The sequence below is a fragment of the Paramisgurnus dabryanus genome, chromosome 23, assembly GCF_030506205.2.
Source record: "Paramisgurnus dabryanus chromosome 23, PD_genome_1.1, whole genome shotgun sequence".
Lineage (NCBI taxonomy): Eukaryota > Metazoa > Chordata > Actinopteri > Cypriniformes > Cobitidae > Paramisgurnus > Paramisgurnus dabryanus.
Genome location: NC_133359.1, coordinates 30,991,275 through 31,012,872, shown reverse-complemented (window position 1 = coordinate 31,012,872; position 21,598 = coordinate 30,991,275). Strand labels below are relative to the sequence as shown.

The following is a 21,598-nucleotide window of genomic DNA, read 5'->3' as shown; positions in this document are numbered from 1 at the left end:
GTTTTTTCCTGATTAACACGAAAGAAAATATTTTGAGGAATGATGGTAAACCCACAGCAGATAGTGACCATTGACTCCCATAGTATGAATAAAAAATGATTGAATTTTATAGGTACCATCAATTGTGTGCTAATTATAATCTAATTATAATTTTTCAAAATATTTTCTTCATCATTTATCAAGATTCTTCCAAAATATTTTTTCCTACTATGGAAGTCAATGGCAATTTATTTCATTATTTGCTTTACAGGCTTGCAGAGCTGACATGATGACGACTTAAACATCCTCGACACAACTGAAGGCACAACTTAAAGAGATAGTTCAATGAAAATTCTTTCATCATTTACTCATCCTCGTGTTGTTTTAAACCTGTATGCATTAGTTTTTTCTGATTAACACAAAAGAAAATATTTTGAGAAATGATGGTAAACCCACAGCAGATAGTTACCATTGACTTCCATAGTAGGAATAAAAAAATGATTGAATTTTATAGGTACCATCAACTGTGTGCTAATTATAATCTAATTATGATTTTTCAAAATATTTGCTTCATCATTTATAAAGATACTTCCAAAATATTTTTTTTCCTACTATGGAAGTCAATGGTAATTTATTTCATTATTTGATTTACAGGCTTGCAGAGCTGATATGATGATGACTTAAACATCCTCAACACATCTGAAGGCACAACTTAAAGAGATAGTTCAATGAAAATTCTTTCATCATTTACTCATCCTCGGGTTGTTTTAAACCTGTATGCATTAGTTTTTTCTGATTAACACAAAAGAAAATATTTTGAGAAATGATGGTAAACCCACAGCAGATAGTGACCATTGACTTCCATAGTAGGAATAAAAAAATGATTGAATTTTATAGGTACCATCAACTGTGTGCTAATTATAATCTAATTATGATTTTTCAAAATATTTGCTTCATCATTTATAAAGATACTTCCAAAATATTTTTTTTCTACTACAAAAAGTCAATGGTAATTTATTTCATTATTTGCTTTACAGGCTTGCAGAGCTGATATGATGACGACTTAAACATCCTCGACACAACTGAAGGCACAACTTAAAGAGATAGTTCAATGAAAATTCTTTCATCATTTACTCATCCTCGTGTTGTTTTAAACCTGTATGCATTAGTTTTTTCCTGATTAACACGAAAGAAAATATTTTGAGGAATGATGGTAATCCCACAGCAGATAGTGACCATTGACTCCCATAGTAGGAATAAAAAAATGATGGAATTTTATAGGTACAATCAACTGTGTGCTAATTATAATTTTTTTAAATATTTTCTTCATCATTTATAAAGATACTTTTAAAATATTTTTTTCCTACTATGGAAGTCAATGGTAATTTATTTCATTATTTGATTTACAGGCTTGCAGAGCTGATATGATGATGACTTAAACATCCTCGACACATCTGAAGGTACAACTTAAAGAGATAGTTCAATGAAAATTCTTTCATCATTTACTCATCCTCGTGTTGTTTTAAACCTGTATGCATTAGTTTTTTCCTGATTAACACGAAAGAAAATATTTTGAGGAATGATGGTAAACCCACAGCAGATAGTGACCATTGACTCCCATAGTAGGAATAAAAAAATGATGGAATTTTATAGGTACCATCAACTGTGTGCTAATTATAACCTAATTATAATTTTTCAAAATATTTTCTTCATCATTTATCAAGATACTTCCAAAATATTTTTTTCCTACTATGGAAGTCAATGGCAATTTATTTCATTATTTGCTTTACAGGTTTGCAGAGCTGATATGATGACGACTTAAACATCCTTTACACAACTGAAGGCACAACTTAAAGAGATAGTTCAATGAAAATTCTTTCATCATTTACTTATCCTCATGTTGTTTTAAACCTGTGTGCATTAGTTTTTTCCTGATTAACACGAAAGAAAATATTTTGAGGAATAATGGTAAACCCACAGCAGATAGTGACCATTGACTCCCATAGTAGGAATAAAAAAATTATGGAATTTTATAGGTTCAATGAAAATTCTTTCATAATTTACTCATCCTTGTGTTGTTTTAAACCTGTATACATTAGTTTTTTATCTGATTAACACAAAATAAAATATTTTGAGGAATGATGGTAAACCCACAGCAGATAGTGACCATTGACTCCCATAGTAGGAATAAAAATATAATGGAATTTAATAGGTACCATCAGCTGTGTGCTAATTATAATTTTTTAAAATATTTTCTTCATCATTTATCAAGATACTTCTAAAATATTTTTTTCCTACTATGGAAGTCAATGGTAATTTATTTCATTATTTGCTTTACAGGCTTGCAGAGCTGATATGATGACGACTTAAACATCCTCAACACATCTGAAGGCACAACTTAAAGAGATAGTTCAATGAAAATTCTTTCATCATTTACTCATCCTCGTGTTGTTTTAAACCTGTACGCATTAGTTTTTTTCTGTAGGAATAAAAAATGATGGAATTTTATAGGTACAATCAACTGTGTGCTAAATATAATTTTTTTAAATATTTTCTTCATCATTTATCAAGATACTTCTAAAATATTTTTTTCCTACTATGGAAATAGATGGTAATTTATTTCATTATTTGCTTTACAGGCTTGCAGAGCTGATATGATGACGACTTAAACATCCTCAACACATCTGAAGGCACAACTTAAAGAGATAGTTCAATGAAAATTCTTTCATCATTTACTCATCCTTGTGTTGTTTTAAACCTGTATGCATTATTTTTTTCTGATTAACACAAAAGAAAATATTTTGAGGAATGATGGTAAACCCACAGCAGATAGTGACCATTGACTCCCATAGTAGGAATAAAAAAACTGATGGATTTTTATAGGTACAATCAACTGTGTGCTAATTACAGCAGCCATATCACCCTGTAGCCCAAGACAGCTTGCCCACTGAAGCTAAGCAGGGCTGAGCCTGGTTAGTACTTGGATGGGAGACCACCTGGGAAAACCAGGTTGCTGCTGGTAGAGGTGTTAGTGAGACCAGCAGGGGCAGGGGGTGCTCACCCTGTGGTCTGTGTGGGTCCTAATGCCCCAGTATAGTGACGGGGACACTATACTGTCAAAAAAAGCACCGTCCTTCGGATGAGACGTTAAAACCGAGGTCCTGACTCTCTGTGGTCATTAAAAATCCCAGGATGTCCTTCGAAAAAGAGTAGGGGTGTGCCCCGGCATACTGGCCAAACTTGCCCATTGGCCTACTAATCATCCCTCATACTAATTGGCTATATCACTCGGTCTCCTCTCCATTAATAAGCTGGTGTGTGGTGGGCGTTCTGGCGCAATATGGCTGCCGTCGCATCATCCAGGTGGATGCTGCACATTGGTGGTGGTTGAGGAGATTCCCCCATTCATATGTAAAGCGCTTTGAGCACTGGAAAAGCGCTATATAAATGTAACTAATTATTATTATTATTATTATTATTAATTATAATTTTTTTAAATATTTTCTTCATCATTTATAAAGATACTTCTAAAATATTTTTTTCCTACTATGGAAGTCAATGGTAATTTATTTCATTATTTGATTTACAGGCTTGCAGAGCTGATATGATGATGACTTAAACATCCTCAACACATCTGAAGGCACAACTTAAAGAGATAGTTCAATGAAAATTCTTTCATCTTTTACTCATCCTCGTGTTGTTTTAAACCTGTATGCATTAGTTTTTTCTGATTAACACAAAATAAAATATTTTGAGAAATGATGGTAAACCCACAGCAGATAGTGACCATTGACTTCCATAGTAGGAATAAAAAAATGATTGAATTTTATAGGTACCATCAACTGTGTGCTAATTATAATCTAATTATGATTTTTCAAAATATTTGCTTCATCATTTATAAAGATACTTCCAAAATATTTTTTTCCTACTATGGAAGTCAATGGTAATTTATTTCATTATTTGATTTACAGGCTTGCAGAGCTGATATGATGATGACTTAAACATCCTCAACACATCTGAAGGCACAACTTAAAGAGATAGTTCAATGAAAATTCTTTCATCATTTACTCATCCTCGGGTTGTTTTAAACCTGTATGCATTAGTTTTTTCTGATTAACACAAAAGAAAATATTTTGAGAAATGATGGTAAACCCACAGCAGATAGTGACCATTGACTTCCATAGTAGGAATAAAAAATGATGGAATTTTATAGGTACAATCAACTGTGTGCTAAATATAATTTTTTTAAATATTTTCTTCATCATTTATCAAGATACTTCTAAAATATTTTTTTCCTACTATGGAAATAGATGGTAATTTATTTCATTATTTGCTTTACAGGCTTGCAGAGCTGATATGATGACGACTTAAACATCCTCAACACATCTGAAGGCACAACTTAAAGAGATAGTTCAATGAAAATTCTTTCATCATTTACTCATCCTTGTGTTGTTTTAAACCTGTATGCATTATTTTTTTCTGATTAACACAAAAGAAAATATTTTGAGGAATGATGGTAAACCCACAGCAGATAGTGACCATTGACTCCCATAGTAGGAATAAAAAAACTGATGGATTTTTATAGGTACAATCAACTGTGTGCTAATTACAGCAGCCATATCACCCTGTAGCCCAAGACAGCTTGCCCACTGAAGCTAAGCAGGGCTGAGCCTGGTTAGTACTTGGATGGGAGACCACCTGGGAAAACCAGGTTGCTGCTGGTAGAGGTGTTAGTGAGACCAGCAGGGGCAGGGGGTGCTCACCCTGTGGTCTGTGTGGGTCCTAATGCCCCAGTATAGTGACGGGGACACTATACTGTCAAAAAAAAGCACCGTCCTTCGGATGAGACGTTAAAACCGAGGTCCTGACTCTCTGTGGTCATTAAAAATCCCAGGATGTCCTTCGAAAAAGAGTAGGGGTGTGCCCCGGCATACTGGCCAAACTTGCCCATTGGCCTACTAATCATCCCTCATACTAATTGGCTATATCACTCGGTCTCCTCTCCATTAATAAGCTGGTGTGTGGTGGGCGTTCTGGCGCAATATGGCTGCCGTCGCATCATCCAGGTGGATGCTGCACATTGGTGGTGGTTGAGGAGATTCCCCCATTCATATGTAAAGCGCTTTGAGCACTGGAAAAGCGCTATATAAATGTAACTAATTATTATTATTATTATTATTATTAATTATAATTTTTTTAAATATTTTCTTCATCATTTATAAAGATACTTCTAAAATATTTTTTTCCTACTATGGAAGTCAATGGTAATTTATTTCATTATTTGATTTACAGGCTTGCAGAGCTGATATGATGATGACTTAAACATCCTCAACACATCTGAAGGCACAACTTAAAGAGATAGTTCAATGAAAATTCTTTCATCATTTACTCATCCTCGTGTTGTTTTAAACCTGTATGCATTAGTTTTTTCTGATTAACACAAAATAAAATATTTTGAGAAATGATGGTAAACCCACAGCAGATAGTGACCATTGACTCCCATAGTAGGAATAAAAAAATGATGGAATTTTATAGGTACAATCAACTGTGTGCTAATTATAATTTTTTAAAATATTTTCTTCATCATTTTTAAAGATACTTTTAAAATATTTTTTTCCTACTATGGAAGTCAATGGTAATTTATTTCATTATTTGATTTACAGGCTTGCAGAGCTGATATGATGATGACTTAAACATCCTCAACACATCTGAAGGCACAACTTAAAGAGATAGTTCAATGAAAATTCTTTCATCATTTACTCATCCTCGTGTTGTTTTAAACCTGTATGCATTAGTTTTTTCCTGATTAACACGAAAGAAAATATTTTGAGGAATGATGGTAAACCCACAGCAGATAGTGACCATTGACTCCCATAGTATGAATAAAAAATGATTGAATTTTATAGGTACCATCAATTGTGTGCTAATTATAATCTAATTATGATTTTTCAAAATATTTGCTTCATCATTTATAAAGATACTTTTAAAATATTTTTTTCCTACTATGGAAGTCAATGGTAATTTATTTCATTATTTGATTTACAGGCTTGCAGAGCTGATATGATGATGACTTAAACATCCTCAACACATCTGAAGGTACAACTTAAAGAGATAGTTCAATGAAAATTCTTTCATCATTTACTCATCCTCGTGTTGTTTTAAACCTGTATGCATTAGTTTTTTCCTGATTAACACGAAAGAAAATATTTTGAGGAATGATGGTAAACCCACAGCAGATAGTGACCATTGACTCCCATAGTATCAATAAAAAATGATTGAATTTTATAGGTACCATCAATTGTGTGCTAATTATAATCTAATTATAATTTTTCAAAATATTTTCTTCATCATTTATCAAGATTCTTCCAAAATATTTTTTTCCTACTATGGAAGTCAATGGCAATTTATTTCATTATTTGCTTTACAGGCTTGCAGAGCTGACATGATGACGACTTAAACATCCTCGACACAACTGAAGGCACAACTTAAAGAGATAGTTCAATGAAAATTCTTTCATAATTTACTCATCCTTGTGTTGTTTTAAACCTGTATGCATTAGTTTTTTCCTGATTAACACGAAATAAAATATTTTGAGGAATGATGGTAAACCCACAGCAGATAGTGACCATTGACTCCCATAGAAGACTTCAGGAACTCCATGCTGACTTCCTTGAGCAATGCTCACATTCAAGCAGCGGTCACTATCAGTACCTTTGCAATGGCACTGACTTGTCTGTTGTATTCAGTAAGTGCTATTTGTTGGGGTAGTTTTATGTGACCTATGCTGCTAATGAGAAGACCTTTCGGGAACTCCATGCTGACTTATTCGAGCAATGCTCATTCAATCAGAGGATAAAACACAGTAAGATTACTTCAAATGGCAGCATTGATTGGTCAAATATTCATAAGTGCGTCTCTTTGGGGTAGTTTTAATTGTGTAGTGAACTGCAGGCAAGACCCCACATCTTTCCTGTGGTATTTCTTTCACACGAGCTCCAACACCCTACTTGCAATAAAATGCATGCTTAAATGAGAACAAGCTGATATTTGCTCCAACTTTAGCATTATCCTTCCATCTTGATAAGAAAGTGCTATCAAGTTGGGGTAATTTTTTTGCTGACTGACTTCGTGGCCTTGGTTTATTGTTCTTTATGTCCATATCCTACTCTGTTTTTTTACAAAAAGAAGCATTCATTAATCTCTCAAAGAATAAGTGCATCTCTTTGGGGCAGTCTTGTTGGTGTTTGTTCATCAATTGTTGTTCCTCTTTGTGTCTTTTTTCAACTCCCACTTCAGACAGTAGTAGGTACTGTTCCACTTAAAGATTTTGCGTTCTTCTCATTTTCATTCCTGTAAATACTATTTGAGAATATATGCTGTACTTTATTTAAATTTAGAAAAGGCAGTAAACAGCTACATTTCCGTGTTGTGCTGTAAAAGTGGGAAAACCGATTTTAAAATATGATGAGTCATTCCAAGGATATTAACACAGCAATCAAAACTTGATGAGCTCAGAAGGACCCAAAAGTGTGAACGACCACTGAAGAGCCAGGGGCACACGGACATACTTAAATGGCTGTTGTTAAACAGCTAGCCTCAGACCAGCTAGATCTTTCAGCATGCAACACATTACTCCTGTCTCTGTCTGTAAGTGATGTCCATTACTGCTAGAGATTTCAATTGTTTTTAGCTGAAAATAATGTTACTATCAGTACCCTTGCAATTGCACTGACTTGTCTGTTGTATTCAGGAAGTGCTATTTGTTGGGGTAGTTTTAAGTGACCTATGCTGCAAAAGAGAAGACTTAAAAAACTCCATGCTGAATTCCTTGAGCAATGCTCATTCAAGCAGCGGTTACTATCAGTACCTTTGCAATGGCACTGACTTGTCTGTTGTATTCAGTAAGTGCTATTTGTTGGGGTAGTTTTATGTGACCTATGCTGCTAATGAGAAGACCTTTCGGGAACTCCATGCTGACTTATTCGAGCAATGCTCATTCAATCAGAGGATAAAACACAGTAAGATTACTTCAAATGGCAGCATTGATTGGTCAAATATTCATAAGTGCGTTTCTTTGGGGTAGTTTTAATTATGTAGTGAACTGCAGGCAAGACCCCACATCTTTCCTGTGGTATTTCTTTCACACAAGCTCCAACAACCTACTTGCAATAAAATGCATGCTTAAATGAGAGCAAGCTGATATTTGCTCCAACTTTAGCATTATCCTTCCATCTTGATAAGAAAGTGCTATCAAGTTGGGGTAATTTTTTGCTGACTGACTTCGTGGCCTTGGTTTATTGTTCTTTATGTCCATATCCTACTCTGGATTTCTACAAAGAGAAGCATTCATTAATCTCCCAAAGAATAAGTGCATCTCTTTGTGGCAGTCTTGTTGGTGTTTCTTCATCAATTGTTGTTCCTCTTTGTGTCTTTTTCAACTCCCACTTCAGACAGTAGTAGGTATTGTTTCACTTAAAGATTTTGCGTTCCTCTCATTTTCATTCTTGTAAATACTATTTGAGAATATATGCTGTACTTTGTTTAAATTTAGAAAAGGCAGTGAACAGCTAAATTTCCGTGTTGTGCTGTAAAAGTGTGAAAACCCATTTTAAAATATGATGAGTCGTTCCAAGGATATTAACACAGCAATCAAAACTTAATGAGCTCAGAAGGACCCATAAGTGTGAACGATCACTGAAGAGCCAGGGGCACATGGACATACTTAAATGGCTGTTGTTAAACAGCTAGCCTCAGACCAGCTAGATCTACCATGAAGCAACACATTTATCCTGTCTCTGTCTGTAAGTGAAGTCCATTGCTGCTAAAGATTTCATTCGTTTTCAGCCCCCAAAGCTGTTACTATCAGTACCTTTGCAATGGCACTGACTTGTGTTGTATTCAGTAAGTGCTATTTGTTGGGGTAGTTTTAAGTGACCTATGCTGCAAAAGAGAAGACTTCAGGAACTCCATGCTGACTTCCTTGAGCAATGCTCATTCAATCAGCGGTCACTATCAGTACCTTTGCAATGGCACTGACTTGTCTTTTGTATTCAGTAAGTGCTATTTGTTGGGGTAGTTTTATGTGACCTATGCTGCTAATGAGAAGACTTTTCAGGAGCTCCATGCTGACTTCCTTGAGCAATGCTCATTCAAGCAGAGGATACAACACAGTAAGATTACTTCAAATGGCAGCATTGATTGGTCAAATATTCATAAGTGCTTCTCTTTGGGGTAGTTTTAATTGTGTAGTGAACTGCAGGCAAGACCCCACATCTTTCCTGTGGTATTTCTTTCACACGAGCTCCAACACCCTACTTGCAATAAAATGCATCTTTAAATGAGAACAAGCTGATATTTGCTCCAACTTTAGCATTATCCTTCCATCTTGATAAGAAAGTGCTATCAAGTTGGGGTAATTTTTTGCTGACTGACTTCGTGGCCTTGGTTTATTGTTCTTTATGTCCATATCCTACTCTGGATTTCTACAAAGAGAAGCATTCATTAATCTCCCAAAGAACAAGTGCATCTCTTTGGGGCAGTCTTGTTGGTGTTTGTTCATCAATTGTTGTTCCTCTTTGTGTCTTTTTTCAACTCCCACTTCAGACAGTAGTAGGTACTGTTCCACTTAAAGATTTTGCGTTCCTCTCATTTTTATTCTTGTAAATACTATTTGAGAATATATGCTGTACTTTGTTTAAATTTAGAAAAGGCAGTAAACAGCTAAATTTCTGTGTTGTGCTGTAAAAGTGTGAAAACCCATTTTAAAATATGATGAGTCATTCCAAGGATATTAACACAGCAATCAAAACTTGATGAGCTCAGAAGGACCCAAAAGTGTGAACGACCACTGAAGAGCCAGGGGCACACGGACATACTTAAATGGCTGTTGTTAAACAGCTAGCCTCAGACCAGCTAGATCTTTCAGCATGCAACACATTACTCCTGTCTCTGTCTGTAAGTGATGTCCATTACTGCTAGAGATTTCAATTGTTTTTAGCTGAAAATAATGTTACTATCAGTACCCTTGCAATTGCACTGACTTGTCTGTTGTATTCAGTAAGTGCTATTTGTTGGGGTAGTTTTAAGTGACCTATGCTGCAAAAGAGAAGACTTAAAGAACTCCATGCTGACTTCCTTGAGCAATGCTCATTCAAGCAGCTGTTACTACCAGTACCTTTGCAATGGCACTGACTTGTCTGTTGTATTCAGTAAGTGCTATTTGTTGGGGTAGTTTTATGTGACCTATGCTGCTAATGAGAAGACCTTTCGGGAACTCCATGCTGACTTATTCGAGCAATGCTCATTCAATCAGAGGATAAAACACAGTAAGATTACTTCAAATGGCAGCATTGATTGGTCAAATATTCATAAGTGCTTCTCTTTGGGGTAGTTTTAATTGTGTAGTGAACTGCAGGCAAGACCCCACATCTTTCCTGTGGTATTTCTTTCACACGAGCTCCAAAACCCTACTTGCAATAAAATGCATGCTTAAATGAGAACAAGCTGATATTTGCTCCAACTTTAGCATTATCCTTCCATCTTGATAAGAAAGTGCTATCAAGTTGGGGTAATTTTTTGCTGACTGACTTCGTGGCCTTGGTTTATTGTTCTTTATGTCCATATCCTACTCTGGATTTCTACAAAGAGAAGCATTCATTAATCTCCCAAAGAACAAGTGCATCTCTTTGGGGCAGTCTTGTTGGTGTTTCTTCATCAATTGTTGTTCCTCTTTGTGTCTTTTTTCAACTCCCACTTCAGACAGTAGTAGGTACTGTTCCACTTAAAGATTTTGCGTTCCTCTCATTTTTATTCTTGTAAATACTATTTGAGAATATATTCTGTACTTTGTTTAAATTTAGAAAAGGCAGTAAACAGCTACATTTCCGTGTTGTGCTGTAAAAGTGGGAAAACGTCTCGGGTTACGTATGTAACCCTTGTTCCCTGAGAAGGGAACGAGACGCTGCGTCGCCATAGAGACGCTTTGGGAACGCCTTCAGGTGTGAGTGCGTCTGAATGTGTATATCAAATCCAACCAATAGTGGGGCGTGACGTCACCGGCGGGGTGACGCAGGAGCCGGAAAGCATAAAAGGCGACGTACAACCACGCCCACACTATCTGAAATATTGCCGAAGACGGCTTACAGGTACGCAGGAAGTATGGCAAAGGAGACGCAGCGTCTCGTTCCCTTCTCAGGGAACAAGGGTTACATACGTAACCCGAGACGTTCCCTTTCGAGGGAACTCGCGCTGCGTCGCCATAGAGACGCTTTGGGAACGCTATACCCAATCCGCCAGACTACGAGTGCCTGTCTGTGTGTAAAAAGCACAACTAAGACCTAAGCACCAAAGATCCAGGAGTAGGAGTGAGATCCAACTTATAAAACTGTACAAAAGTGAGCGGTGAGGACCAGCCTGCCGCATCACAGATATCCTGGACAGAGGCACCTGCCCACAGGGCTTTAGATGCTGCCATACCTCTAGTTGAATGCGCTCTGACGGTTAAAGGAGAGGGCCGTACAGAGGCTTCATAAGCAAAAGAGATAGCCTCGACTATCCATTTACTCAAAGTTTGCTTTGTGGCCAGGAAACCTTTCCGGGCCGAACCAAAGCACAAAAATAACTGCTCTGCTTTCCTGAACTCCGCTGTTCTGAGCACATACATGTCCAGTTCTCATACTGGACAGAGTAAATTAACCTTCTTTGGCTCGCGTCCTTAAATGGTGGAGGGCAGAACGCCTGCAAGACTATGGGGCATGGTATGTTGCTCAAAACCTTCGGAACGTAGCCCGATCTAGGGTATAGAAAACCCTTACCATGCCTGGAGCGAACTCGAGACAGGTTGGCGAAACTGAGAGAGCCTCTAAATCTCCTACCCTCTTAAGGGAGGTAATAGCTAGGAGAAATATAGTTTCCAGAGTAAGAAACTTTCTGAAATTATATCAATGGCTCAAATGGTGCCCCGATAAGTCCTCCAGGACCACAGACAGATCCCACGCAGGGATCCTAAAATGACTCGCAGGCCTCAGCCTCCGAGTGCCACACAGGAAACGCATGAATAGATGGTCTCTACTTAATGAGGGACCGACCACTAAGGTATGAAAGACAGATATAACTGCCACATAAGCCTTAATGGTCAAAGGAGGCAGCCCTGCTGCAAACTGCTCTTATAAAAACTCCAGAACTGTACCAAGGGGCAGTTAACTGGGTCATATAAGTGCTCTTGGCACCACGTAATTAAAGTCTTTCTTCAAATGCGTATAATTTCCTGGTGGAGGGAGCTCTGGAAATAAAATAGTCTGCACAACCTCAGTTGATAGACCCATTTCTATGAGTCTGTCCTCCTCAGAGGCCAGACCCAAAAACTCTAGGCAGGGGTAAAACACAGTGCCCCTTGCCTGAGACTACCGATCCCTCCAGATCGGCCCCTGAAATGGGGAGCCGTCTAGGAGGGAGACCAGGTTCGAAAACCACACTCGGGTCAGCCAACACGGGGCTACGAGCAACAGCTGCGCCTGTGCTGCCGGACCCTCTCCAGAACTCCCGGGAGCTGAGCAATTGGGGAAAAACACACAGGAGGCCCTCGGACCCTTCCTGTGTCATGGCAACCAGTCCGAGTTGGACTGGGTGAAAAAGAGAAAACCAAAAAGTACAATGTGAATTCTCCTGAATTGCAAACAGGTCAGCTTTCGCTTGGCCGAACCTGAGCCAAATTTGCTCCCCCACATGTGGGTGGAGTCTTCATTCCCCAAGCTCAACGCCTGCCGCAGCAGAACGTCTGCTCCATGTGGACTTACATAGATTTTGACCTTATGGTCTTCCATAGCCACTTCCCAGCCTTAGAGGGATGCATCCGTCGTAAGCCTGATGTGACGACCTTGAGCCCCCGATATTGGCCTTCATGGGAAAGGAACCATGGTTTCTTCCATAATACTAAGGCACAAAGCATCTGCGTGTGACCTTGATCATGAGAAACGGGTTGCCCCTCAGGGAACCTTATGGTTAAAAGGATGGATTCTTTACGAGCAGGAGACAACCGTGCCTGCAGTCATTGAAATCCATACCACGCCCAGAAAAGAGGTCCTCTGTGCTGGAGAAACATACTTTTCCTGGCGTTTATTTGATGGGACATTTTTGTCTCTTTTGGCTTTCCATAACTGATCACAGCTAGAAAGGGATGCGTCTGTCATTAATGTTTTGCGGCGACAGACCGCACCTAACTTGGGGCCTGTAAACAAACACCCAAATTTTTTCCCATATTCTTAGGGCACGAAGACATATGCGCGTAACCCTGAACATGTGAAAAAGCCAACAATGGCCCTTTTTGAGAAAGGAACCATTACATAGTTTCTGCCATAATACTAAGGCACAAAGCATTCGCGTGTGACCTTGATTATGCAAAAACGGGTTGCCCCTCAGGGAACCCCATGGTTAAAGGATGGATTCTATACGAGCAGGAGACAAACGTGCCTGCAGTCGTTGAAATCCACACTACGCCCAGAAAAGAGGTCCTCTGTACTGGAGAAGCACAATTTTCCTGGCGTTTAGCTGATTGGATATTTTTGTCCTTTTGGCTTTCCATAGCCGATCCTCAGCTTAACAGAAATGCATCTGTCATTAATGTCATGCGACAACAGTCTGCACCTCACTCCGGGACTTAGACAGAAACCCAGCATTTTTCCATATTCTTAGGGCACGAAGACATGCGCGCGTAACCCTGAACATGGTAAAACGGCCAACACTGGCCGAAAGGAACCATTGTTTCTTCCATAATACTAAGGCACAAAGCATCTGCGTGTGACCTTGATCATGAGAAACGGGTTGCCCCTCAAGGAACCCCATGGTTAAAGGATGGATTCTATACGAGCAGGGGACAACAGTGCCTGCTATCGTAGAAATCCATACTACACCCAGAAAAGAGGTCCTCTGTACTGGAGAAGCACACTTTTCCTGGCGTTTTAGCTGATTGGACATTTTTGTCCTATTGGCCTTCCATAGCTGATCCGCAGCTTAAGAGAGATGCATCTGTCATTAATGTCATGCAGCGACAGACCACACCTCACCTCGGGCTTTGAGACAGAAACCCAAAATCTTTACATATTCTAGAGTACGAAGACATGTGCGCGTAACCCTGAATAGGCAAAAAGGGTTGCCCCTCGAGGAAAAACCCTGATTTTAAAACCATCACTTGGTGTGCGATTGACCTAGCTTCAACTCATTCACTTATGTGAAAATGGACATGACACGAGCAGGAGACATCTGTGCCTGCATCATCGTAGAGTTCCATAATATCCCCAAAAAGTGATCACCTGTGTTGGGACTAACATACTTTTCTTGGTGTTCAGTCTCAACGCTAGGTATCTAGATGTGCAAACACAACATCTCGATGCTGTGCTGCCATCTGTGCTGACTGTGCTAATATTAGCCAATCATCAATATAAATAGTATGCAAATGCCCTAAAGATGCAATGATGCCAGGGCAGCATTTACACATTTTGTAAATGTGTGAAGGGATAGATCTAGGCCGAAGGGAAGGCTGATATTGGTATGCCATGCCCCAAAGGCAAACCTGAGATTCTGTGAGCAGGAAAAATCCATTAACAAAAACCAGTCCTCGGATCTGATTTGAGATAAATGTGAGTGACTGTCAACATCATGAACCATAATTTTGTGACAGTTTCGTGTAGCCTTTGAATAAAAGGAACTCCAATTCCTGCTCTAAAATTAGGCATAGCCTAATTTTCTGTGCATAACACCCATTGAGATATGTTTGGAATGTTTTTCCATGCTATTATATTTTTTACCAAGGGAACCTGATTTACTGTGCTCTGTACTACAAGAGGCAGAGTGTTCACAGTTAATACAGGAGGGTACTGAGAAGTGTGGGGACCCGTAAAAGGCGGATACAACCCACACTCCCCAGGAGGGCATCCCCTGACAGGGCTTTATATATTTGACAATGTTGGAGGCTTTAGGGATGAAGCCACTCATGGCAACATAAAAACATCCTCTAAATATAGCCTATTATGTTTAAAAGCTAGCTGAAGTGCTTGTGTAAACATGGTCAGATGGTCTTTTCCATGACTTGCATAATAATGGAGCTCAGGAAAGAAATAAAGCCTCTGGTGTTGAGATTGCACTTATTTTGTAAGAAAACTCATCTAATTTGCTGGATGATATAGTTTCTTTTTTTTTTATATATATTTATTTATATATTTTATATTTTATATATATATATATATATATATATATATATATATATATATATATGCTGGTTCATACATATTTAAACTAGCAGTTACGAGAAACAACCTCGATAAACTTCTCATTTAATAGACCGGTCGAGGCGGGCCTCGAACCGCAACACACGCGAACATCGTCTGACACAGTCAAACAGTAAAGCACGGGCTACCGATCGGGGCGGGAGAAACCGACATGCGGGCTCCCGAATCCCTCCCGATAGCAATGATAAGTGCACACCGCCTTAGCGGACGCGGATCTGAACCGGTCGGTGAAGAGAAGGGCTGTGTTTACAACATATATCTCCTCGGAGGTAAAACATTGCATAGAGCTCCCGTTCGGGTTGGAAGTGACCGCAATGCGTGCTTCCAAACCCTCCCGAGGCAGAGCTTTCACGGTCAAAGTACACTAACGTTACACCACCTCAGTGGACGCAGGACTTAAGCCGCGAGAAACGCGATCATTGTCTTGACTCATCAAAACAACGACACACAGCCCGAGTGGTGTGTGGCTGAGTTTAAACATTTTGGAAGTGCTCTGGCAGCTTATCGTGCGGACGCTCTTCCGGCCATTCGGATTAAACTTCGACACATGCAGCTCGTATACTGAGCTTGATTAAATCATTACATTGCGGAGGGAGGATAGCTATGCGTCCTCACCACCCTGTACTCGAATACATCAAACCCCTCGGGGGAAGATTACACGAGATCACGTCCCTCTCAATGAGGGGAAGTGACTGCAGTGCAGGCTTCCACACCCATAGGAGGAACAACGGAGCATTTTGAAAGGTAAGTTATGATAATGAACACACGTCACACCGCTCCCTCAAGAGCGGCGTTAGCGTGCTCAGCTCCTAAACTTTCTGATTTCTTATTTTCCTTCATTATCAGCCACACAGTTAAACTATTCAGTCACACAGTTTTTAAGCTATTCAGACACTCTTTGACACACACACACAGATAGCCGTCTGAGGCAATAGAGATAGTGTGGGCGTGGTTGTACGTCGCCTTTTATGCTTTCCGGCTCCTGCGTCACCCCGCCGGTGACGTCACGCCCCACCATTGGTTGGATTTGATATACACATTCAGACGCACTCACACCTGAAGGCGTTCCCAAAGCGTCTCTATGGCGACGCAGCGCGAGTTCCCTCGAAAGGGAACCCATTTTAAAATATGATGAGTCATTCCAAGGATATTAACACAGCAATCAAAACTTGATGAGCTCAGAAGGACCCAAAAGTGTGAACGACCACTGAAGAGCCAGGGGCACACGGACATACTTAAATGGCTGTTGTTAAACAGCTAGCCTCAGACCAGCTAGATCTACCAGAAAGCAACACATTTCTCCTGTCTCTGTCTGTAAGTGAAGTCCATTGCTGCTAAAGATTTCATTCGTTTTTAGCCCCCAAAGCTGTTACTATCAGTACCTTTGCAATGGCACTGACTTGTGTTGTATTCAGTAAGTGCTATTTGTTGGGGTAGTTTTAAGTGACCTATGCTGCAAAAGAGAAGACTTCAGGAACTCCATGCTGACTTCCTTGAGCAATGCTCATTCAAGCAGCGGTCACTATTAGTACCTTTGCAATGGCACTGACTTGTCTGTTGAATTCAGTAAGTGCTATTTGTTGGGGTAGTTTTAGGTGACTTATGCTGCTAATGAGAAGACCTTTCGGGAACTCCATGCTGACTTATTCGAGCAATGCTCATTCAATCAGAGGATAAAACACAGTAAGATTACTTCAAATGGCAGCATTGATTGGTCAAATATTCATAAGTGCTTCTCTTTGGGGTAGTTTTAATTGTGTAGTGAACTGCAGGCAAGACCCCACATCTTTCCTGTGGTATTTCTTTCACATGAGCTCCAACAACCTACTTGCAATAAAATGCATGCTTAAATGAGAACAAGCTGATATTTGCTCCAACTTTAGCATTATCCTTCTATCTTGATTAGAAAGTGCTATCAAGTTGGGGTAATTTTTTGCTGACTGACTTTGTGGCTTGGTTTATTGTTCTTTATGTCCATATCCTCCTCTGGATGTCTACCAAGAAAAGCATTCATTAATCTCTCAAAGAATAAGTGCATCTCTTTGGGGCAGTCTTGTTGGTGTTTGTTCATCAATTGTTGTTCCTCTTTGTGTCTTTTTTCAACTCCCACTTCAGACAGTAGTAGGTACTGTTCCACTTAAAAGATTTTGCGTTTCTCTCATTTTCATTCTTGTAAATACTATTTGAGAATATATGCTGTACATTCAAGCAGCGGTCACTATCAGTACCTTTGCAATGGCACTGACTTGTCTGTTGTATTCAGTAAGTGCTATTTGTTGGGGTAGTTTTATGTGACCTATGCTGCTAATGAGAAGACCTTTCGAGAACTCCATGCTGACTTATTCGAGCAATGCTCATTCAATCAGAGGATAAAACACAGTAAGATTACTTCAAATGGCAGCATTGATTGGTCAAATATTCATAAGTGCTTCTCTTTGGGGTAGTTTTAATTGTGTAGTGAACTGGAGGCAAGACCCCACATCTTTCCTGTGGTATTTCTTTCACACAAGCTCCAACACCCTACTTGCAATAAAATGCATGCTTAAATGAGAACAAGCTGATATTTGCTCCAACTTTAGCATTATCCTTCCATCTTGATAAGAAAGTGCTATCAAGTTGGGGTATTTTTTTGCTGACTGACTTCGTGGTCTTGGTTTATTGTTCTTTATGTCCATATCCTACTCTGGATTTCTACAAAGAGAAGCATTAATTAATCTGCCAAAGAATAAGTGCATCTCTTTGGGGCAGTCTTGTTGGTGTTTCTTCATCAATTGTTGTTCCTCTTTGTGTCTTTTTTCAACTCCCACTTCAGACAGTAGTAGGAATTGTTCCACTTAAAGATTTTGCGTTCCTCTCATTTTCATTCTTGTAAATACTATTTGAGAATATATGCTGTACTTTGTTTAAATTTAGAAAAGGCAGTGAACAGCTAAATTTCCGTGTTGTGCTGTAAAAGTGTGAAAACCCATTTTAAAATATGATGAGTCGTTCCAAGGATATTAACACAGCAATCAAAACTTGATGAGCTCAGAAGGATCCATAAGTGTGAACGATCACTGAAGAGCCAGGGGCACACGGACACTTAAATGGCTGTTGTTAAACAGCTAGCCTCAGACCAGCTAGATCTACCAGAAAGCAACACATTTCTCCTATCTCTTTCTGTAAGTGAAGTCCATTGCTGCTAAATATTTCATTCGTTTTTAGCCCCCAAAGCTGTTACTATCAGTACCTTTCCAATGGCACTGACTTGTGTTGTATTCAGTAAGTGCTATTTGTTCGGGTAGTTTTAAGTGACCTATGCTGCAAAAGAGAAGACTTCAGGAACTCCATGCTGACTTCCTTGAGCAATGCTCATTCAAGCAGCGGTAACTATCAGTACCTTTGCAATGGCACTGACTTGTCTGTTGTATTCAGTAAGTGCTATTTGTTGGGGTAGTTTTAAGTGACCTATGCTGCAAAAGAGAAGACTTTTCAGGAGCTCCATGCTGACTTCCTTGAGCAATGCTCATTCAAGCAGATGATACAACACAGTAAGATTACTTCAAATGGCAGCATTGATTGGTCAAATATTCATAAGTGCTTCTCTTTGGGGTAGTTTTAATTGTGTAGTGAACTGCAGGCAAGACCCCACATCTTTCCTGTGGTATTTCTTTCACACGAGCTCCAACAACCTACTTGCAATAAAATGCATGCTTAAATGAGAACAAGCTGATATTTGCTCCAACTTTAGCATTATCCTTCCATCTTGATTAGAAAGTGCTATCAAGTTGGGGTAATTTTTTGCAGACTGACTTTGTGGCCTTGGTTTATTGTTCTCTATGTCCATATCCTACTCTGGATTTCTACAAAGAGAAGCATTCATTAATCTCCCAAAGAATAAGTGCATCTCTTTGGGGCAGTCTTGTTGGTGTTTCAATTGTTGTTCCTCTTTGTGTCTTTTTTCAACTCCCATTTCAGACAGTAGTAGGTACTGTTCCACTTAAAGATTTTGCGTTCCTCTCATTTTTATTCTTGTAAATACTATTTGAGAATATATGCTGTACTTTGTTTAAATTTAGAAAAGGCAGTAAACAGCTAAATTTCTGTGTTGTGCTGTAAAAGTGTGAAAACCCATTTTAAAATATGATGAGTCATTCCAAGGATATTAACACAGCAATCAAAACTTGATGAGCTCAGAAGGACCCAAAAGTGTGAACGACCACTGAAGAGCCAGGGGCACACGGACATACTTAAATGGCTGTTGTTAAACAGCTAGCCTCAGACCAGCTAGATCTACCAGAAAGCAACACATTTCTCCTGTCTCTGTCCATTGCTGCTAAAGATTTCAATTGTTTTTAGCTGAAAATAATGTTACTATCAGTACCCTTGCAATTGCACTGACTTGTCTGTTGTATTCAGTAAGTGCTATTTGTTGGGGTAGTTTTAAGTGACCTATGCTGCAAAAGAGAAGACCTTTCGGGAACTCCATGCTGACTTCCTTGAGCAATGCTCATTCAAGCAGCGGTAACTATCAGTACCTTTGCAATGGCACTGACTTGTCTGTTGTATTCAGTAAGTGCTATTTGTTGGGGTAGTTTTATGTGACCTATGCTGCTAATGAGAAGACCTTTCGGGAACTCCATGCTGACTTATTCGAGCAATGCTCATTCAATCAGATGATACAACACAGTAAGATTACTTCAAATGGCAGCATTGATTGGTCAAATATTCATAAGTGCATCTCTTTGGGGCAGTCTTGTTGGTGTTTGTTCATCAATTGTTGTTCCTCTTTGTGTCTTTTTTCAACTCCCACTTCAGACAGTAGTAGGTACTGTTCCACTTAAAGATTTTCCGTTCCTCTCATTTTTTTTCTTGTAAATACTATTTAAGAATATATGCTGTACTTTGTTTAAATTTAGAAAAGGCAGTAAACAGCTAAATTTCTGTGTTGTGCTGTAAAAGTGTGAAAACCCATTTTATATTTTAAAATGGTTTTCACACTTTTACAGCACAACACAGAAATGTAGTAGTTTTAAGTGACCTATGCTGCAAAAGAGAAGACTTCAGGAACTCCATGCTGACTTCCTTGAGCAATGCTCATTCAAGCAGCGGTCACTATCAGTACCTTTGCAATGGCACTGACTTGTCTGTTTTATTCAGTAAGTGTTATTTGTTGGGGTAGTTTTAAGTGACCCATGCTGCTAATGAGAAGACTTTTCAGGAGCTCCATGCTGACTTCCTTGAGCAATACTCATTCAAGCAGAGGATAAAACACAGTAAGATTACTTCAAATGGCAGCATTGATTGGTCAAATATTCATAAGTGCTTCTCTTTGGGGTAGTTTTAATTGTGTAGTGAACTGCAGGCAAGACCCCACATCTTTCCTGTGGTATTTCTTTCACACAAGCTCCAACACCCTACTTGCAATAAAATGCATGCTTAAATGAGAACAAGCTGATATTTGCTCCAACTTTAGCATTATCCTTCCATCTTGATAAGAAAGTGCTATCAAGTTGGGGTAATTTTTTGCTGACTGACTTCGTGGTCTTGGTTTATTGTTCTTTATGTCCATATCCTACTCTGGATTTCTACAAAGAGAAGCATTAATTAATCTGCCAAAGAATAAGTGCATCTCTTTGGGGCAGTCTTGTTGGTGTTTCTTCATCAATTGTTGTTCCTCTTTGTGTCTTTTTTCAACTCCCACTTCAGACAGTAGTAGGAATTGTTCCACTTAAAGATTTTGCGTTCCTCTCATTTTCATTCTTGTAAATACTATTTGAGAATATATGCTGTACTTTGTTTAAATTTAGAAAAGGCAGTGAACAGCTAAATTTCCGTGTTGTGCTGTAAAAGTGTGAAAACCCATTTTAAAATATGATGAGTCGTTCCAAGGATATTAACACAGCAATCAAAACTTGATGAGCTCAGAAGGACCCATAAGTGTGAACGATCACTGAAGAGCCAGGGGCACATGGACATACTTAAATGGCTGTTGTTAAACAGCTAGCCTCAGACCAGCTAGATCTACCAGAAAGCAACACATTTCTCCTGTCTCTGTCTGTAAGTGAAGTCCATTGCTGCTAAATATTTCATTCGTTTTTAGCCCCCAAAGCTGTTACTATCAGTACCTTTCCAATGGCACTGACTTGTGTTGTATTCAGTAAGTGCTATTTGTTGGGGTAGTTTTAAGTGACCTATGCTGCAAAAGAGAAGACTTCAGGAACTCCATGCTGACTTCCTTGAGCAATGCTCATTCAAGCAGCGGTCACTATCAGTACCTTTGCAATGGCACTGACTTGTCTGTTGTATTCAGTAAGTGCTATTTGTTGGGGTAGTTTTAAGTGACCTATGCTGCAAAA

The 21,598-nt window shown here is 39.0% G+C and overlaps 2 pseudogenes; both read left to right on the top strand.

Moving 5' to 3' along the window:
* The first annotated feature begins 2,884 nt into the window (after positions 1 to 2,884).
* Positions 2,885 to 3,001, top strand: LOC135759532 (5S ribosomal RNA; annotated as a pseudogene).
* Positions 3,002 to 4,586: 1,585 nt separating this feature from the next.
* Positions 4,587 to 4,703, top strand: LOC135759531 (5S ribosomal RNA; annotated as a pseudogene).
* The last annotated feature ends 16,895 nt before the right edge of the window (positions 4,704 to 21,598 follow it).